The sequence below is a fragment of the Suricata suricatta genome, chromosome 2 (genome assembly GCF_006229205.1).
Source record: "Suricata suricatta isolate VVHF042 chromosome 2, meerkat_22Aug2017_6uvM2_HiC, whole genome shotgun sequence".
In the NCBI taxonomy this organism is placed as follows: Eukaryota; Metazoa; Chordata; class Mammalia; order Carnivora; family Herpestidae; genus Suricata; species Suricata suricatta.
Window position 1 is genome coordinate 25,966,983 of NC_043701.1, and position 14,173 is coordinate 25,981,155.

Genomic DNA, 14,173 nt, shown 5'->3' on the forward strand with positions numbered 1-14,173 from the left:
ATTCTCCACTGGCATAAGAATGGAAGGTAATGAGCTAAGTCAATATAGGTGGTGAAGAGGAAGGTTTTTGAAGCAGGGGTACATTTCCCAGATTCTGCTAAGCTCCATCCTGTTAGAATTCAAAGTCTCAAAATAGGGGTGGAAATAAGGTGTCTATAAGTCCACAGACTGCAACCAACTAGTACATTCCATTTTCGCTGACCCTCACCCCTTTCTCCTACAAAATGAAATCAGAAAATTCAGGAAGAAACTGGAGTACATGTTTTGAGAAAACTTTACAGATTTACTTTTATTTTACCAATGCTTCATTCTAATTTTTCATCTTTGTTTACATGAAAAATTGGCATCTCCTTGGCAGAATATTTTAAAATACACAGATGCTGCAAATAAAACATCTCATGGCTGTTCAGCAGAAACATAAGGCCACTGAAATATATTAATTTGTCAGTACACATGTAAATGTGGCTAAGCAAAAATTTGGCAGAAGAACAAGCATTCTCACAAAGAAAATACAACACAGTAAAGCATAAACACAATTAAACGAACCAAATTATAACCCATCAGTAGATGAGAGAGGCATGCCATTGACTATGTCTGCATGGTAACTATACAATCAATTTTCTGGCTTATTAGACAAAATATGCACAAAGCTTTTGGACAATTAACTGTATATGAGAATCCCATTAACTTAGCCAACATTTATTGAATACCTATCATATTTCATGCCTTATGATAAACACTGGGATTACAGAGATTAAAACAGGCATGGTCCACACACTCAAGAATCTGCCATCTTAAATCATTTCTTTACTGCATAGGTTTAGACATTTTATAGATTATCTACTATTTCTTAAAATCAACAAAAGCCCGATACAGCATGATGTGTCTATGCTCTGTGATGTTCTTGCCTTACACATGTACATAAGGATGTAATTTACTTTATATTCTGTGATATTTTAGCAATACATAGACAGTAAAACTGTATTTCATTTAAAAACATCTCAGTAATTGAGGCACCTGGGTGGCTCAGTCAATTAAGCATTTGACTTCAGCTCAGGTCATGATTTCATGGTCAGTGAGTTCGAGCCCTGTGTTGGATTCTGTGCGGACCGCTCAGAGCCTGAAGCCTGCTCCAGATTCTGTCTCCCTCTCTCCCTGATAGTATACTACTCTCAAAAATGAATAAATGTTAAAAAAAAATTTTAAGACTCATTCATTCATTATTTTATTCAACAAATATTTATTCATGGCTTATTCCTTGCCACATTCTGTGCCAGTAACTAGAGACAGCAGTGAAATATCAGTATATTTATTTTTCAGACCTATAATTCTACATTTATTCTTCTCCCAGTAACAAAGCTCCTAGAGCCTCCCACCTGAACAGATTATTTGCTTTATTTTCCTCCTGTTCATCTGCTATTCTCCTGAGAACATCTAGACTTCTCTCATCCTCATCAAACGTATTTGGCTTGATTTCTATTCCCTTCCTTATAGAAGCTGACACACTGATATAGGCTAATCAGTGAAATCTCTCTCCACTCTGTGTAATAGTGGTGCATTGAGGCAATGTCCTTCTAGAGATCATGTAGTTAAACCAAAGTGACTCTAAAGATAGAGATTTTAAACTCTGAGACAGAGAGTTTGAAGAGATGATTGGACTGAATTCATAAATAGTTACCTATATACCTATGCAGGGTTATGCCTATAGCCACCTGCTGTTAAATGTTAGGATACGTATTTTGATATTTAATTGCATCGCTCACCTCACAGTAAGATGCTCCCAATATGATGTGCACACCTTCTGTTTTAGAAATTTAGGTGTAGTCCTTTGATTGATGAGTATAATCACTTCATAACAGGAGTTTTTTTCCTTCATCCTTCATCCTGTTGTGTCCCTCTAGTCATGTACTAAAATGAGTAGAGGACATGCATCCTCAAGACTGCGTTAACAGTGTCTGGTTTGAATACACAGTCCTTCTAGTTTGCAGTCAGAATAAGCCAGTCATCAGGAATGCTTTCTACTACCTGTGACAAATTTTAATTTTCAAAATGAGGTTTATTTCAAGGCCATTCTTTAAGAAAAAAATTAATATTTATGTTAGAGACTATACTACTTCTTTATATCTACCATTTAGTTTTTTTACGGTTCTATGAGATAGAGTTATACCTTCATTTTACAGACGAGGAAGCTGATTAAAAGAGGCTAAATTTTTGGACATGGTCAAATGACTAACGAGTGTAAAAACCTGAGACTGGAGCAAATGGAACAGATCTCAGTGGGGCTAGAAATAGGCTACAACCAAAAGTTTACCTGCTTCCACTTATCACCATGATTCAAAGTCCACCTTTAGTAAGTCATTGTTTGCAGTCCTAAAGTTATTTTACTTGACTTTTTTTCATCTTAGAAGATTTTTAAACATATGTATATCCCTAAAAGAAATAATGTCTAAGGATTTTCGTCTAAATATTATCGAACATTCAGAAATCTTTACAGGAATACATTGCCTTCATGAATTTATTGCCTTACATTTAATTTCACTAAATCTAAGATGCCATCAATTGCAAAATACACCAATTTTTTGTTACCTACCACAAAGAGAAAAATGTCAGTTAGCCATGATAATTGTGATGATTCTTATCACGTTGACTTATCACGTTGACTTAAAGTCACACCTCCAATTTTAGAGATGCTAAAATGTGAAAAATACACCACTTAAAATTAACAAAATAGTGTAGACACTTTGAATATAACAATAAAATAAGATAGATTTTAGAGTATCGCTACAGACTAACTTTATCGGCTCCATGATTTAATGAAGATTTTTTAAACTGCTGGATGATTACTTAAACTGGTGTGGAAAACTACTATTTAAATACCTGTGCTATTGCAGAATTAGACTATGCACAGTCATTAAGCTCAGAAGAATGTCGGTGCAATGGTTATGATGGTAATTAGGAAAACACTAATTTAATATCTATTGCCTATTATTACTTTGTCCTTTACAATGTAAAGGGAAAGTAAAAGACACAATGTTCCATGCTTCTCGGACTTTTAACTGAGGGGAAAATGAGGAGCAAGGTGTGAATTTAAGTGGGTAAATAGAACATATCCTCATTCTGACCTCACTTCTAAGAACATTCCTATATTCAGTGCCGAGACAACCATCATCGCCAACCTTGTCCCAGGAATGCCTCATCACTGCTTGAGTATTCGCAACACCTCCTATGGGCTCCCTCTTACCACATTAACCATCCGAGCAAGGGGAACCTGAGTTACTTGGTACAGAAACTTGTTTCCTGTTTTCAAATATTATCCATTTGTTTTTTACAACTAAACAAACATCAGAGTCGATAGTAATAAAAATATCATAAAATATCATACAATTGGAGTTGAATTTGAATCACTTTTTCAAATTTGACTTTTTTAGTTGAAGGATATAAGAAACTAGAGAGATAACAGTTTTGAATGGGTATTCAGTATATATCAGTTTCCTACATACCCATACTTTGTAAAGATGATGAATGGCTGATTTCTTTTAGGAGACCCTGCAATGTGACAGTTTGGAGAACTAGCCGTGAATAAAAGAGGACTCAATGATGGGAGCTGATGTTGAAAGAAAATAAATAACACATAAATTCTGTGGGAAGCCTAAGTTATGTTTTCTATTTCTCAGAAGGTGTAAAAGCTACTTATTAATAGACACAATTTGCTGTGAAGGGCTCCTATTTAATGCTCACTTCTATCCATTTGTCCATCTTTCCCTCTCATTTTTCTTTCCCTATTACTGCTGTTTTTAATCATTTCTTCTTTTTTTAATTGAAGTACAATTGACACACAATGTTAAATTAGTTTTAGGTGTACAACACAGTGATCACAGACAAGTCTACACATTACGCTGTGCTCACAACAAGTGTGGTCGCTACCACGTGTCACCATACAACACTATTACAACACCAACGACTACTTTCCTTGGGCTGTATCTCCCACCACTTCTACCTTTACTCTTTCTTCTGAACTGTGCTCCAAAGTCTCTATTACCAAACAGCTGTTGTTCTGTTAACCAGTGCCTAGAAGCCTTTCCATTTGTCTCCTTACCTCAAACTTTGCAGAAAAATCCAATGTGCAGACAATAAACCCCAATATAGCCATTTAGTTCTTACCGCTATGCTGGGAAAAACTAGAATGCATTTCTCCTAAATCATCACTAATCTAAGGTTTTCTGTGGTATACAATGTAGCCAGCTTTCCTCCAATGAGTTACAAAATTCTAGACAAGTTTCAGTGCCTGTTTAAAACCAGGTTAGATGAGCAAAAATTCTTATGTGTCATTTATAGTCCCTGAATTAATTTTTCAAAGAACTACTGCTTTAAGCCTTCTACAGGATCAGGATCCTAGGTAACCAGTTAGTCAATATTTGGTGACAATTTTAAGCAACACATTACCTAAGGATTCCACCAGACACATAGCATATGTGAAATATATCTGCAAATATTTCACCTCAAGCTTACATTAAAATTTTGTTATGACTTCTTACTTGGGTTTTGGACTACTTCTTATACTTTGGTAAACACATAACTGCATTTTCTTTATCCATTTTTTAATTTTCAGTTTCCATATTTTAACTCTATATTGAGAATGTAGAAAAGATCAATTTAGTAAAATTTGTAGTTATAGACAATTTTAAAAGAAGCAACATTTGCATTTTTTGTTTTTCTTTAAGCATTTCAATGTAGGCAAAACTTTGTCTATTAGTTTCAGGAAAGAAGTTTCAATAAATAGACAAGTACCTCAAATGCATTTTTCTGATGTGAATGATTACTAGAGTCCCTACAATTATTATGTGATTAATTTCTCAGTACAGAACAGCTACTTTTAGAAAAATTAGTGAAGGTTTTCTTTATATTAGTTCTTTTCAGGATTCCTCAAGATTCTCCCATAAAGAGGTTATATTGTGTATTCACCTAGCCCCATGGTTCTTGCTCTACTTTCTCCATTTTATTTTCTCAGCAAGGGGCTGCTAAGTTTCCTAAAATATACAATAAACTGTTGTCAGCTGGCAGTCAAGTTAGTTATATACCTGAAGCCATTATACTTGAAGCAACTTTGCAATTAATACTAAATTACAGTGAGAGATTTTATTAAATATACTTATTCATCATAAACCCTTCTGGATCAATTAATTGTTGTGTAATAGAAGTTCTAACTTCAAGGAAGTCCCATACTAAGAAGGCAACAATATCTTATTTCAAATGTATATCTTTTTATTTTAATCAAAGAATAGCACACTTCCTATGGTCAGATTAATAATGCCACACTCTTAGGTAACTCTTACCTTACCCAAATTCTTAATAGATTCCCCACACTGGCCGAGTGGGCTGATTGTGAGGAATTCATTCTATACCCCTGTTCCCGAGCACTGTATCTAAGACACTGTAATGGGAAAAGTTGATCACATAGAAGTATTTTCAAAGCAAAACAAAGTTCTTTAGAAGCATTGACTCATTTAATCACCTATTTCACAGATGAGGAAGTGAAGATCCTTCCCTACTGTCCACAAGTGACTTCTGTCCTATTGGCTTCTCTTCATTTAAGGAAATACATTTTAAACCAGATATTTTCATGTAAAATATTTCTTTTCTCAGAGAAATATTTTTCAACCTTTCACACATGGGAATTTGCATGCATTGGGAGAGTTTGAGAATTTTGACCTAGCTTAGGATTAAAATTAATATATTTTACTAATTATGAAATTGGTCATTTTTAGGTAACAATAAAAGTATTTCTAATCTCTCCTGGGTATTTTCTTTTATTAGACATTGAGGATCCAGAGATGAATAAATATGGTTCTTTTGATCTGAAATCTTGCAGTGTAGTCGGGCAGGCAAAATAACAAATAACTATAACTCACTATACTGATGCCACAATAAAAATGCATTCAATATGCCAGAAGCACAGAAGGCAGACAGACATTCTGCCAAACAAACTTAGAGTAACTTTATATTTGATTGTTCTTCCTTCTAACCCTGCTTGCCTTTTAAATAAATACTATTTAAGTCCTGGTATTTTAAAATTGATGTGTTTTTGCTTCTGTGCTATATGACATTTCATCAAACAATTTATTGAATCTATAATATATAGCATATTGATCTCTAGTGCTCCCTTATCTAATAAATCCATCATGACATTAGAGAAGACAATTATTTTTTATAAGATTTCTGTAATAAATTTGTGATACTGGCCACTTTTTAGTGTTTCTATAGCAATAGTGTTTCTTAGGTCATAAATTTAAATCAGTCTGTAAATCATGTGATTAAACTTTGTGAAAACTTTCTAGACATTTTTATCATAGTCTAAATTTTTCAGGGAATTGAACCTGAAAAAGAAGCTGAGTAGTTGTTTCTATTAGAAGTGTGATAATACAACTCTCAGGTAAGCACTTATCTACACTCTTATCTTAGTAGATCCCCTATAAACTCACCAGTCTTTTGATTTTAAATGTATAATCATGAAAATCATGATAAAAAAATATAAAATCAATTAAGAAACGAATTGATACATTGAGTTTTCCATAAAATTTCACAAGCATATAATTCATTTAGTCCTCAGAAAATTTCTATGAAACAGTTAATATCCCTACATTAAATATGTGGAAACTGATATTCGAAAGGCATAAAAGCATACAAGAAGAAGACAGCCTAAGCAGGACTTCAAAATCTACTTATCTGAAATTTCATAGTGGCATATTTCCTCATCTAAAATATAACATTTAAAAGTTTTTTTTAGATATCTCTATTTATACTTACATATATAGTACACAATCATGATTTTAAGCTTCCTTATACTAAAATATTTATAAAAGAAATTAGGCATGACTAAAGATTATTATAGTTAATTAGCAAAATCATATGAAGAAAGGAAACAGACTATAGGATTAGAATCAACTTAGTTCTGTCACTTTATGTGTGACTTTGAGCAAATGACTTAAGTTCTCTGAGCTTCTGTTCTTATATAACATATACATAAAAATATATTGCACATAGTACATTTTAAGAAAGCTATGCTAGGAACTGATATTGAAGTTGTTACTATTATTTTTGATAGAGTAAAGCAACTCCAAAGTTCAGTTTTCGGACATTATGCATTTATTTTGTCCATAAATCGCTAATTTATCAATCTTTTCCTTCTTTTTTTAAAATGTTTTATTTATTTTTGAGAGAGAGGGGGAGAGAATAAACAAGGGAAGGGCAGAGAGAGGGGACAAAGAATCCAAAGCAGGCTTCAGGTTCCAAGCTGTCAGCACAGAGCCCTGTGCAGGGCTTGAACTCAGGAACCGTGAGATCATGACCTGAGCCTAAGTCAGACACTCAACCAAATGAGCCACCCAGGCACCTTGAGTCTTTTCCTTCTAAATAATAAAAATTTCTTAAAGAGAGTTTACCTAGAGACTTGTCTATAATGTTTTCTGGGCAATAGCTGGAATTAAAATTTTATATGAATCTTCTCAAATTTATAGTCAATTGGGAATTTATCTGGCAACAGGAAAAGTAGGCATTATTTGAAAGGTCAAGATCTAGGAACATCTGGGTGGCTCAGTTGGTTGAGCAACTGACTCTTGATTTCTGCTCAGGTCATGAACCCATGGTAGTAGGATGGAGCCTCACTTTGGGCTCTGTGATGAGCATGGAACTTGCTTAAGATTCTCTTTCTTTCTCCCCCACAGCCCTTCTTTCCCACTTGCATTCTCTCTCTCAAATTAAAAATGATGATAATGATGATGATGATAATAAAGACCAAGATCTAGAAAAATGAGAACCACAAAGAAGTAAGTATAACATACTTCTTCCTTATATTTTCCCCAAATTTGCTTAGAATTAATCGGAGCTGGCATAAAAGAAAAATCAAGAAAATGAGAAAAAGCTTTAGTTAAAATAGCTATGCAGAGATTTTGGCAGTCTCACAGTTCTAAAGTTATAAAAATCTGAAGTTCAGGATTTTCTAAGGAGAACAATCTATGGTAATTATGTAAGGTTTTCAGTTCAGATTCCCAAAAGGCAACATCTTAGTGTAAGACAAATTGAAATTAGAACAGCACCCAAAAATTCTGAAGTTGTTTCAATCCCTGTATGGATAAAGGTGATTTCTTTGCCTACTGAAAGGAAATTAAATCCTCTCTAGAGGAATAAAACACCACCTGGTAAGTTTTCCTATAAAATAGCAGCATTCACCAAATCTCTCTCTGTCTTTCTCTCTCTCTTTCAGACACACACACACAGACCAAAAGCCAGATTACAGAAAAAGATCTATAGGTACTCCACTTATATATTATAGGAATCAGACATGGTTTTATAATAACTATAATTAATGTATCCAGGAAAAGAAATAAATGAGGAATTTTACTAGCAAACTAAATGCATTAAAAACAATCTATTAAAAATTATATAAAGTATGCAATAAGTTAAATTATAAATTTAACAGATATTTTAAGAAATAATTAGACACTGCACTGAAGAAGATTAATAACTAGGAAACAGGTCAGTAGAAAAATTAATAGATTGAAGTACAAAGCTGGAAAAAATTTAAATATGTAACAGAGAATGAGTCATATGAGAACGCTAAAAATACCTACCATGCATAAAATTAGAGTCGATGAAGGAATGGAAAAAAAAATACTTAAAGATATGTTGGACAGAGAATTTTTCAAGACAGATATAAAACTAGCCAGCAACATCAAACAAACATAAAAGATACCAAAAAGCCCAGAGATGAAGGAGGATAAAGAAAAAGTAGCCTAGGTACTGTCCACATGCTGCTGGACAAGAAAAAGAGAAAAATGTAAAAGATAAAAGGGCAAAAGGGACATCATGTTCCCTTCAAAGGAGTGACAGACAATAAGACTGACAGCTCACTAAGCAGACATGATACGAGTCAGAAGACAATGAGATGAGATTTAAAGTACTGAAAAAAATAAATGCCAACCCATGTCCCCTCCACCAGGAAAAATATCCTTAATAAAACTTAGGTGAGATGAAGAAATTTTCAAATAAATCACATCTGAGAAAAGTCATTTTAAGGACAACTGTACTAAAAGAAATAATATAGTAGTTCTTCAGAAAGTAGAAGCATAATAATGCAAAAGGATGAATAAGTTTTGAAAGTATAGAAATGAGGGTAAATCTAAATGAATACTGACAGTCCTGATAATAATATCTTGTGGAGTTTGAAGTGTGTGGTGTGTATGTGTATGTATGTATACATATATTCTTATCATATATATACATATATTTGTATGTATATACCAATATACACATAAAATATGCATGTATATGTTTCTACATGCAATATAACAACAATGGGACAAAGCTAAGGAGGTAGAAAAATAAGCTTAGAATGTGTAAGTTTATTATTTTCTCCAGGAAATGGCAAAGATACTAATAAGCTGTAGACTGTTGAATCCTCTAAAGATTTCACTTAAAAAAATAACAAATATAGGCATATAATTAAAAAGCTAATAGAAGGATAAAAAATATTTAAATATTATATGATTACTCTAAAAAAATAAGAATGGAGAAAAAAAATAAACAAAGCCAAATAGAAAAATAGGAAAAACAGATACGTTAACAGATTTAAATTCCACATGCATCAGTACTCCATTAATTATATGAAATTTAAATTGAATAAATATTCCAAAAAAATTTTTTTTAATTATCAGGCTGGGAGCACCTGGGTGGTTCAGTTGGTTGAGCTTCTGACTCTTGGTTTTGGCTCAGGTCGTGATCTCATGGTTGGTCGGTTTGGGCTCCGTGTCAGACAGCACCGGCAGTGCAAAGCCTACCTTGGATTTTCTTTCTCTCTCCCTCTCTCTGCCCCTCCCATGCTTGCTCTCGCTCTCTCTCTCTCTCTCTCTCTCTCTCTCTCTCTCTCTTTCTCTCTCTCTCAAATAAATGAATAAGCTGAAAAAAAATTAAAGTAAATAAATAAAAGATTGTCAAGCTAGAAAGAGCAAAAGCAAACTGTATACTGCTTAAAAGGGACATGCATTAAATATGAAAAGACACAGGAAGTTTGAAAGAAAGGATGAAAGAATATGCCACACAAAGGCTACCAGAAAACAAAAGCAGAAACAGCTAATACTCATATCAGACAAAATACACATCAAGGTAAGGAGGAAAATGAAATATATCGCATGATTTGGGGTTCTCCAGAGAAATGGGGATCTCTAGAGAAACAGTAACCAATAGGATCTATCGATCAATTGATCTATTAAGAGACTTATTAGCTCATTCAGTTATGAAGGAAAACAAGTCTCAAGATCTGCAGTTGACAACGGTGCAGTTCCATTCTGAAGGCCAAGGTAGGGGAAAAAAAACGCATCTCCCAGGTCCAGGACAATCCGGCAGAAGCAAGCAGTCCCCTGTTGCTTTGGGGAGGGTCTGCCTTCCTGCCCCACTCAGACCTCAAGTGACTGCATGAGACACCCACACTGAGGAAGAGCAGCGTGCTTTCCTCAGTCTGTCACCTAAAATGTTAGTCTTGTCTAAGACAACCTTCCAGACATACTTATAATATTATTTGACCAAAGAACTGGGAATCTATGGCCCAGTCAAGCTGACAGTTAAAAATTCATCATCACAGTAATGAAAAGACTAACTCAGGTGAAAGATAACAATCCTAAAGATATGTGTCTCCTGGGTTTGGGTGGGGACACAATTGGCTAGAAAGTCTAAAAGGCAGAGACACCAGATAATTGTGCCAAAGGTTCAAAATAAGCAATGAAGAAGTTGCTGCACATAAAGCATCACTTACACCTCCAGAGGTTGCTCATGGTAAAGGAGGCATCTGAGCCTTCCCTGTGAATCAGTGGAGGAACATTCTCTTAGAGACAAAATGATAATGATAATGAATGTAACATCCTTCCATGGTGTAGAGGGACAGATAGATGGATGATAGATACATATAATTTCCTCTCAGCAGCTCTGTGAAGTCAGTTCTGTTTATTATCATTCTACGTTCAGATGAGGAGACTTAAGCAAAAGATGTTAAGTAACCTGCCTAAAGTTATACAACTAGTAAATGGTAAAACTAGGTAGGATTTGAACTGAGACAGCCAAGTTCCAGAATTCCTTTACCACCACACTACGTAACACAAACAGAAAAATCTAGGTAAAGTCGACCTCCATAAAACTAGGATCCAGCCCGAGAGAAAAATACATGTCCATATCACAGGAACCTAAGAGAATAAAAACTTTAAACACCTACCAAGCTCAAACCCAAAAAGCCAACTTGGCAGTATCAAAAGAGTAAATTTAATTGATCCCCCTCCCAGCTTTTATCTCTTTTATGTTTCCCCAGTTTGACCCTAGAGAGATTTGGAACTTAACATTTATGGGAATAAAATATTACCTTCTCTAGGTTTCCATTATTCACAACACTTTGTTTAACAGAATCACGTGTTAAAACAGCTTAATGCATATTTATCAGATTATTTTCTTATGGTGATTTCACTCTAAGGATTCACACTATTATGTGCAATTCATTATAATTTGCAAATTTCTATCCTCACTGGGTGTGTGTCCTCAGTTACAAGAAGCATCAGCTGCTTATATTTGGAAACACAGAATAAATGAGAAGAGACCACAGATTAGTTGTTCTGTTTTTCTCTTAACAGTTTTTTCCTCGCCAAATCAATTAAGTAAACAAGCTGTAGTTTTCATTCTAAAAATAAACACATGCATTTACAGTTGCCCAAATATGTTTTCCTTTCCATATATAAAAGGGAATACTCAGAGGATTTAATTATAACAAGATGTTGACATTTGTGACATCAATATGATAGGTTAGTTAATGTTTGTGTGCTTTCTCTAAACACAGAAACAAGCAGAAGGATCTAGCAAACCAGCCTGAATGCTGTATTGCAGCTGACAAGCTGGAAATTTGCCATATGGACACTATTATAGTTGCAATTAGCTGGCAGCTCTTGGAGAAAAAAACCCTGTTATTCCTTATAGAATTTTACAGTGCAGAGCAGAAATATTGGAAAAATTAATATAGTCTTATGGATGTGATAACTGTTACAGGAAAAAAAAGGTTAATAGCAACCTATGTTGTAAAACAGCAAGAACTCATGAGTGGGGGCCTAAAATATCACTCTCAAAGGGATAATCCTGAAGACAGACTCCCAAAAGCTGCTTTCACCATAGTCTAGATCACATTGGATGTACGGTCCCCCCACTGTCTGAAAGTGGAGTTCCCATGAAACCTTTTGTAAACCTAAGTGGCCTCATGTGAAGAAGCAACTGCCTTTAATTTATAGTTGACTCTTGAAAAACATGGCTTTGAATGGTGCATGGCCATTTATAGTCAGATGTTTTCTTTTTATAAATACAGTACAGTACTGTAAATGCATTTTCTCTTGTTATTTTCTTAACATTTTTTTCTCTAGCTTACTTCACTGGGAGAAGACAGTGTATAATACATACAACATATAAAAGATGTGTTAATCGCTTGCTTATGTGATCAGCAAGGCTAACAATTAACAGCAGGCTATTGAGGTTTGGGAAGTAAAAAGTTACATGCAGATTTTCAACTGCATGGGGGTCAGTACCCCTAAGTTTTTGAGTATTCTCAGGCCCAGAAAAAGTTTTGCTGATACCTTCAGATACATCTTGTTCAAGGATACAGAAAATAAATTGAGATAAACACGGATATTCATAGACATGGTTCAAAACAATAATGGCTTGATGCTGAGATGCGGAGTGTACTTCCTGGGGAAGGCGCGAGGTGGCGCTACTCCTGTAGCTGGGGTACACACCGCCTGGATAACTGCCCACTTGGACGCTATTTTCACTTTTCTTCCATAAAAGCGAAAATTCTCTCGGATTTCTATTGGGTAGCAAAAACAGGTACTAATGTAGGTCTTTCAAAAGCAAAGTGGTGTAACATGGAACTTTTGAAAAGCAGGGAATACCTGTATTTTAACGTTAAAGTTCAACTGCAGAGAGGTGCTAGGAAGACAAAGAGCAGCAAGATCTTGTTGGTAAATGATTCACAATGAGAAAGTTGTTAAGAGTATCAGCAGGGTGTGCCTGGGTGGCTCAGTCCCTTAAGCCTCAGACTTTGGCTGAGGTCACAATCTCGTGACTCATCAGTTCCAGCCTCATCTGAGCTGTGCTGACCACTCAGAGCCTGGTGCCTGCTTCAGATTCTGTCTTCTTTGCTCTCTGCCCCTCCCCCCTCTCAAAAATAAATAAAAATGAAAACAATTTAAAAAAAAAAAAAAGAATATCAGTAGAAATGTTGAGAACAAAAATTTTCCAAAGAAAGAATTTCCCAAGTCCTCATTGGAACATCAACTAAAGGATTATATTTTACCTGAAATCTGCTGAGTATTAACTTTTTCATCTAGTTTTCTCACAAAGAATAATTTTTTTAAATGCACTTCTCAGTTTTTCCTGCTTCTGAAGACAGCCCTAAAGGGAGCTAATAAATCCTATTTAAAATACAAATTGTGCTTCTAAAAAAATTTTTTTTAAGTTTATTTATTTTTGAGAGACAGAAAGAGACAGTGCGAGCAGGGCAAGGTCAGAGAGAGAGGGAGACACAGAATCTGAAGCAGGTTCCAGGTCTGAGCTGTCAGTGTAAGAACATGAGTCTGAACCAAACAGACGCCATGACAGGCTTTAAGTTTCCCCTTTAAGCTAGAAGGCCTAAGGTCAGTCTCTCCGGAACCTTTAGGCGGTTATACATTACCCTACATTACCCAGGGCAAAAGAGACCACTTTGCGGTATCCAATCAGGAAAGCCCAGCTACCTCTCCCCACATTCCTAAGGGTGAGACCTGCAGATGGGAACTTTAGATAGGACCTTGTTACCTAATGTTAAAGTTAACCCGATAGTCACCGGAACAAGACCCTGAACTCGCTTTGTGATTGATTTTAAAGGTACTCTAAATGTTGTAATTGGGTCCCGCCAAAAGTAACGAACACCCTGGACAATGTGTATGGTTAGAGTTACTGCCAATGCTGTTGTACAATAATGACTGGATGTCACATTTTCTTGTAACTCTCCCTCCATAAACCCCATAAAAACCCTACTCAGCCCCTGTTCGGGGCTCTCAGCACGGATCCACTGCGTTGGTGAAGGCTGTGAGACCGAACTTAGGCCTGGCGAGCCTAA

At 35.2% G+C, this 14,173-nt stretch overlaps 1 pseudogene; it reads left to right on the forward strand.

Moving 5' to 3' along the window:
- The first annotated feature begins 10,207 nt into the window (after window positions 1–10,207).
- The window catches only part of LOC115274699, a 32,473-nt pseudogene continuing 28,507 nt past the window's right edge, over window positions 10,208–14,173 (forward strand).